General features: G+C 37.2%; 1 pseudogene; it reads left to right on the top strand.

Moving 5' to 3' along the window:
• LOC141284416 (olfactory receptor 4S2-like) overlaps positions 1-1,822 on the top strand; it is a 14,337-nt pseudogene extending 12,515 nt beyond the window's left edge.
• The last annotated feature ends 6,703 nt before the right edge of the window (positions 1,823-8,525 follow it).

The raw sequence follows: 8,525 nt of genomic DNA on the forward strand, positions 1-8,525 counted from the left end.
ACGTACCAGGTGTAGTTTCCTTGGTGATCGACACTCGACTTATCGCGACTACATTTAAGATGGCGGCGGGCGCTAAACTTCTTGCGGGTACTGTCTGTATAAATCTACTTGTAAATAAACTACCGGTGCTTTTTCTAAGTTCTCAATGTCTCGTTTTAAATGTCAGGGCCCTTGGAAGTCTACCAATGAAGTCTGGAGCTACTTTGTGCCTCGTAAATGGCGTAAAACAGTGATTTATTTACATGGCTCCTTCGATGCCCTATTGAATATCATTGACAAGCTGTTGTGAGCATCGGCTAACTGACCCCAGATTTCGGACAGCAGTGGACAAGACGAGATGAGATATGCAAGGTACGTTTACACTCGGTATCATGATTCAATACACTTTAGGTCAAAATCACACCGGAGTTCTCCTCTTAAATGGTTTAATATATCTGTTTTAAATAAGTAACCTGAATGTCAGAAAGAAAATACATTTATTTAACTTTCTGGTGTTTTATAGAAAAGAGCTCAAAACACCTGCGGTGTATTTATATATACATGAAAATACAAAATTACTGTAGTATATACCATTTTCTGTAGTCTGGTGTCTTTTAGTTAATGTGTTTTTTTTTTCTTTTTTTTCAAATAAGCATCTTTACAAATACTACAAAAGACGATTGCTAATTAACATTTTCAGTGGCGTAAGTGATAACACGAGTAACTTTTAACGCGAGAGACCCGAGTTCGCGTCCGCCTTTTTGGTGAAATTGTTTTCGAAATCGTCTCCTTTTTTCTTTTCATATCACATCGGAAAGGCATATGTTTTCAATAAAAATTATCGAGTTGAAATAAAGTATTGGGTAGGGTTAGGTGTATCTGAGCTGAAGGTATGCTGAAGATGATGTGTGAGTGTGTGTGTGTGTGTGTGTGTGTGTGTGTGTGTGTGTGTGTGTGTGTGTGTGTGTGTGTGTAATATATATATATATATATATATATACATATATATATATATATATATATATATATACATACACTGCTCAAAAAATAAAGGGAACACTAAAATAACACATCCTAGATCTGAATGAATGAAATATTCTTATTAAATACTTTGTTCTTTACATAGTTGAATGTGCTGACAACAAAATCACACAAAAATTATCAAATGAAAATCAAATTTATTAACCCATGGAGGTCTGGATGTGGAGTAACACTCAAAACTGAAGTGGAAAAACACACTACTGCTTGATCCAACTTTGATGTAATGTTCTTAAAACAAGTCCAAATGAGGCTCAGTAGTGTGTTTGGCCTCCACGAGCCTGTATGACCTCTCTACAACGCCTGGGCATGCTCCTGATGAGGTGGCGGATGGTCTCCTGAGGGATCTCCTCCCAGACCTGGACTGAAGCATCCACCAACTCCTAGACAGTCTATGGTGCAACGTGGCATTGGTGGATGGAGCAATGAAATGAAGAGAAATGAGGTGCAAGATGTGCTCAATTGGATTCAGGTCTGGGGAACAGTCCATAGCATCAATGACTTCGTCTTGCAGGAACTGCTGACACACTCCAGCCACATGAGGTCTAGCATTGTCTTGCATTAGGAGGAACCCAGGGCCAACCGCACTGGCATATGGTCTCACAAGGGGTCTGAGGATCTCCTCTCGGTACCTAATGGCAGTCAGGCCACCTCTGGCGAGCACATGAGGGCTGTGCGGCCCTCCAAAGAAATGCCACCCCACACCATTACTGGACCAACTGCCAAACTTGTCATGCTGCGGGATGTTGCAGGCAGCAGAACATTCTCCATGGCGACTCCAGACTCTGCCACGTCTGTCATGTGATCAGTGTGAACCTACTTTCATCTGTGAAGAGCACAGGGCGCCAGTGGCGAATTTGCCAATCTTGGTGTTCTGCGTCCTGCACCACAAGTTATCCATCAATAGCTAGTAACAATTATACAAAAAAAAATAATAATAATAATAATAAATAAATATATATATATATATATATATTAGGGCTGTCAAAAATAACGCGTTAACGGCGTTAATTATTTTGTTGTTGTTAATTACGTCAAATTTTTTAACGCATTTAACGCATGCGCAGTGTGACGAATTATTTGTCAGGATTGGGGAGCTAGAGGCGAGATGGAGCAAGGTGAGCCTATGGACGGATTCAAATATAAAAAGAATGATGATGGTACAGTTAACAAGTACAAGCCTGGGCAACAGCCCCTCTGCAACTGGAGTGGTTATAGCCAAGCTTAGGCCCGGTTCTACTGGGGTAGACGGTGCTATATAGCCTACCCTCAAACGAAAGCAAAGCAATTGAAGATCTGACAAACAATCCAAAGTTGTTCATCTCCTGACTAAGTGTAGACGCGATGTAAATAAAATATTCATGTGTAGTTTAGAAAGCTTTATTGATTATAACGGAACGTTGTGAGATCTCTATATGAACTAGATTTGTGACGCTTTTAGTGATAATAAAGGGAGCGCGCTTTGCACTTTCCATGCCATAATCCATTCAGAATTTGTATGAAACTTTCGTTTTTCTTATGTTTTGGAATTACATCTGTACATCGTACAATTACGTTCATTCTCGAAAGAGCGGTGACTGACACAGTGACAGAGTGGAGAGTGGAAGATACATAAAGCCGCTTTGCAGGTCATCGAGGCACCAGCTCAATCATTTGGATTTTTTCAGTGGAAGCAATTTCTAATTATCCGTCATTTTTGCTCACAAAGGAAAAAGTAATACACCAAAAAACGTTGCAGTGTTATAAAATAAAGAAAACAAAAATGATGCGCTTTCTGTCGTCTCGTTCTTGAACAGGAGTGCTTAACAAAAATAAAGCCAAATGCATGCCTCACAGACATGATAAACATATCTATAGAAAGCTTTAAATTATTACTTAACGAAATAAAACAAATCGAAAACAAAAACTTGTTTAATATGTAATCCTTAACGATACATTTCTCTCTCAAGGCGCGTCCAAAAGATTGCAGGATCTTTGCGACATTGACTCACATTGAATACACTTTATTAATAAATAATTCAGATACAGTGGCGGCTGGTGCTAAAAAAATTTAGGGGGGCACACACAAAATAAATCACATTGTTAATACAGGCTTTATTATCAGTAAAGTAATCATTAAACATTTGTAATCATCCAAAAAAATATTAGCCATTTATATTAATGTGATTCAGAGATGAAGGCCATAATACTAATATTATCCACACGAGGGAGCCACAGGATAATTCTCAGTTTAAAGACAGTGAAAATAAATTGATTTGTAGTAAAAACATTGCATATAAATTAATTTTCATAAAGTTATATATAGTCCGATATAATAAGTAACTGTTATGCAAAAACTGTAAATACTTGTAGACCATTAATTGTTTTGACCTAATTATAATGGTATTGACAATATATTTGTCAAGTTGGTAGACATAACTGAATGTATGTCCAATTAAAGAAGGAACACTATCTACCTATCTATCTATATGTGTGTGTGTGTGTGTGTGTGTGTGTGTGTGTGTGTGTGTGTGTGTGTGTGTGTATGAATATATATAAATAATATTGTGCTTATAATAATACTAACATAAACACTCACAATTTACTTGAAAAAAGACGTCTATTGTGTAACTGCATCATCTACACAAATCATTGTGCTTGTACCCCGACGATCGAGTTAAACTGCATTGTTTCAGTTACTTTCTGTGTAGTTGTCCACAACGCTTTGATGACAGGACTTTGAAATAACAAACAGGGAAAACGATAAAAGGCATGACTTTACATGACTTTATCCAAGCTCCATGATTCGTAAGATTGTTTTATTTTTTGCTTCATTTGAACGGCTTGTGATCTCACCGAATTTGGTGGAAATCGCTCTTCGCTCGTTAAGTTCGCCATCATTACTCTGATTGACCGCGCCTCAAAAGAAAAAACAAACAAACTTAAATCTCGCGGTATTTTCTGCTGCTTGGGGCAGAATTTTCAGCGCCCCAAGACCATAAAATTCTGAGAGACTGATTGGCCGCATATTTATTAATTTACCCTAGCAACAGCACATGACTGGCTATTTGGCTGAACTGCAGGGGCGCTTTTTCTCAGCGCCCCATGACAGAAACGATACAAGTCTGTCTGTGGAAATTCACTGGTGAATGAATGTCACTAGGTGGGAAATGTTGTATATGTTTTCATATCGCATGTAGGCACATACTGGTGAGTAAAACCGAATTAAAAAACTTAATTTGTAAAAATACATTTTACATTTTTAGCCCCTTTTATCAGGGAGGGCGGTGCCCCAGCGCCCCCTATGGGCCGGCCGCCACTGTTCAGATATGTCCTTACTCTTTCCCCGACACATTTATTATTTATTTTTGCCGGTATTTTGTGGCAAGTTTCAGCCTACTGCGTGCGATTGAACGCGGATCTCTTCCAGTTGCGCCATCCGAGTCGTTATCTGTTATCGAAAGTAAAAGCGAAAGTCTTGTGCTGTTTCCACCAGCGCGACATAATTGATGGATGTCTAAAATAGGAGTAAGGAGTAGCCTAAAACAGGCTCGATGCGGGCCCTGACATAATATGAAAATATGAAAATTATGTATCTGTGTCCTGTTATTTATATTTTGGTATGCATTTCAGACAAAAAAAAAATGGTTTGGTGGATTCAGGTGTCGTTGCAAATAGTGATTAATCATGATTAATCCACTGAAAAGTCTGATTAATCTGATTAAAAATTTTAATCATTTGACAGCCCTAATATATATATATATATATATATATATATATACATACATACATACATACATAAAAGATCTTTCCCCAATAGTTTTACCAATAGTTTTTTTTGACACGAGAAACAAAAAAATAAGTCTGAAGAGAATGCCTAACTTGGTAGTTTGAAGAAAAAGGTACAAAATATTGTTGTAAATAACTAGGATAATTGAAATAAATACATTTAAAAAGAAATTGAAGCCAATGAATATGTCGTCTAGTGTGCAAAGACGGCCACTGAAGTGTATCATACATCATACAATGATGAGTATAAAAAGAACATCCCAAAACAAATTTACAGTCTATTATATACCATGTTCAGTGGAGCAAGATCAAATTTTAATGCAGATTGATAAACAACATCACAATAATCAAAAATTGGAAGTATAAGTTGAGAAGCAAGTTTCTTACGAACACTATATGAAAAACAATTTCTAGATTGATGTAATGTGCTAATTAGGGCCCAAGGCCAAAAGGGCGAAGGCCCTATTGTTCTTCTAAGGGTTCTTTTTTTTTTTTTTTTTTTTCAACCTTCCGGGCAATTTTGGGGGCCTTAACATACTCAAAAACTCTTGAAAATTTGCACACACGTTGGAATCTGCCGTCGTCCGGATGCCACAGAGGCTGGGACCCGGGCCTGGAACACAGTTTGAAAACTTGATGTACTGCGCACAAATACTTGAACGTACTGATATGAAACTCAGTACACATATCTCACTGAGCCAAACAACTTTTGTACTCTATGTCATAGGCTCCACCCAACAGGAAGTGAGATATTTAGGGCAGTCTAAAAAGCGCATGCTCTGGAATTTGAAATACTCCTCCCAGAATTTCCATAGGATTGTCACCAAACTCGGTCAGCATGATCTCAAGACATTGAGGATGCTAAATTGCGAGGGGATTTTTGATATCTCGAACGGTTTGGCCGTGGCAAGGCGACAAAATTATGGCGAGAAATGAGAAACACAAAGTTTCTAATAACTGTTGCACACATTGCCTGATTCTGATGAAACATCACCAGTTTGTTCGTTGTGTGCTGCCGATTACATCAACGTGACTATTATGAGTCAAAGTTATAGCGCCACCAACTGGCAGCAGGAAGTGTGTCATTTTCAAAATGCTTTGAAATCAGCCTCTTAATTTTACTCAATTTGCTTCAAACTTCATCACAATAATGTCAAAACACGACCGATGAGAATCTGTGAAGGGCTTTATCGATAACTTTTATCATGTTGCCATGGCAACGTGTCAAACTTTAACTTTAGTTTTTTGTGTTTTTGAGCCACTTAAAATGCTTAGAATTTCATTTTTATTTAAATGTGGATTTTTGGAAAAATCAGGCTGTGGAATTTGAAATACTCCTCCTAGGCCTTTCCACCGATGGCCACCAAACTTGGTCAGCATGATCTCAAGACATTGGGGACTCAAAATTGCCAGGGGATTTTCAATATCTTGAATGGTTTGGCCGTGGCGGGACGACAAATTATGGTGAGAAATGAGAAACAGGAAGTGTCTAATAACTTTGACACACTTTGCCTAATTTTGACCAAACTTCAGCTGTTTGTTTGTCGTCTGATGCCGATCACAGAGATGTGACTATTATGAGTCAAAGTTATAGCGCCACCAACTGGCAGCAGGAAGTGTGTTGTTTGCAAAACGCTTTTAAATCAGCCTCTTAATTTTACTCAATTTGCTTCAAACTTCATCAGAATAATATCAAAACACGGCCGATGAGAATCTGTAAAGGGGTCCTTGATAGATCAAACGCTGTTGCCGTGGCAACATGTCAAACTTTAACATTTGTTTCCTGTGTTTTTGAGGCAGATAACATGCTTAGAATTTCATGAAACTCAACACACACATCAGTATTAATGATAGTAAAACACTGGCAAAAGCTCATAAATGGGCGTGGAAGAGGCACTCTATAGCGCCACCTTTTGACAAAAGTTGGAGGGTTAGTTGTAGCTACAGACATCAAACTCGGTTGGTATATTGGACTCATCAAGCCGGACAACTTTCTAATTTACACCCATTAGATACGACCAACAGGAAGTCGGCTATTTTGATTTGAATGTGGATTTTTGGAAAAATAGCTGTGAATAAATTCATATCACTCATAGCAGAATCAGACAGTTCACACCAAACTTTGTCAACATGATGCCAAGATACTGAAGATGCTAAATTGTGAATGGCTTTGGGATATCTTGAACGGTGTTGATGTGGTGATTTATGAAAGTAACAGTAAAAAAGATGAAGAGTTATTTCCATATATTTTTAATTTGCATTATTCTGACTCAAAACTTAAAAAGAACAAGAAATTCTTAGAAAATACGTGTAGTTTCAAAATATTATCATGCTCAGAGGCCCCAAAAACATTAAAAGTGACATATATGTTGTCAGATTAAAGCTCTAATACCAGGGATGAACACTATAGGTCCTCATAAGATAAGGAACCGTTTGACCTCTAATGCTATTTAGCTCATTCTCAGTTTATAAGAATGACAATAATGCATAGAATCAGTTGATATGTACTGTACTGTCAGTGTACTACTTTTATATAATTATTTTGTATAAATGCTTAAAGAGCATTAAAATCTTTTTTTAATCTTTAAAGAAAAAAATTATATGATTTATATACATATATAAACTCTCACTGACAGCATAAAAAATCTTATAAGTATGACACTATACTGCTCAGTTCACTTAATCAGAATGAGAAACAAATACATCTACTAAGTTAATATGTATTTATTTTTAATTTGTTTATAATTATTTCACAGATGCTTATAGATTATTAAAACAATATTTTAAAATGGTTGTATATCATAAAACATATTGGTAACTATTTAAAATAGGATCTATTTTGTTAACATTAGTTAATGCATTAACAAACATGAACAAACAATAAACAATATATTTTTACTCGATTTTCTTCAAACTTCATTAGAATAATGTCAAAACACGGCCGATGAGAATCTGTAAAGGGGTCCCTGATGAATCAAATACTATTGCCATGGCACATTTAAAAAACATACATTAAAATATTTGTTTTCTGTGTTTTTGAGGCAGATAACATGCTTGCAATTTCAGTTTCCATTTTCAGTAATTTTATATCTTTAAAGTGCAGCATCCAAACTCTTTAAAACTTGTTTCATACAGAGAGTCATTCTAAGGAAAGGGTTCATTTTCATAGATATACAAAACTCTCTGAATAAAAGAAAATTTAAAAACTATCAGACATCTTTTTTCACTCTGCCTTTATTTGTGTGTGTGTGCACCTGGTATTCATCACGTTATGGGGACCAAATGTCATTTCTGACATTTCTCAGGTCCCCATGAGGAAACAGGCTTATAAATCATGCACAATGAGTTTTTTTGAGGAAGTAAAAGTGTGCACAATCTCCTGTGAGGGCTAGGTTTTGGTGTAGGGTAGGTGTAGGGCGATAGACAATACGGTTTGTACAGTATAAAAACCATTACGCCTATGGAATGTCCCCATAAAACATGTAAACCCAACGTGTGTGTGTGTGTGTGTGTGTGTGTGTGTGTGTGTGTGTGTGTGTGTGTGTGTGTGTGTGTGTGTGCGTGTGTGTGTGTGTGTGTGTGTGTGTGTGTGTGTGTGTGTGTGTCTGTGTGGGAGGGGAGGGTGGTTCAAAGGTTACTGTGAATGCATATGCCCATTGGCCACAGTTTTTCTGATGCTACCGGGATGGTGACTGCGCAGAAAGCGAGGGCCTGTTCATCACAGCTTTAATTGCAAAATT

Source organism: Garra rufa, chromosome 14 (assembly GCF_049309525.1).
Source record: "Garra rufa chromosome 14, GarRuf1.0, whole genome shotgun sequence".
Classification (NCBI taxonomy): Eukaryota; Metazoa; Chordata; class Actinopteri; order Cypriniformes; family Cyprinidae; genus Garra; species Garra rufa.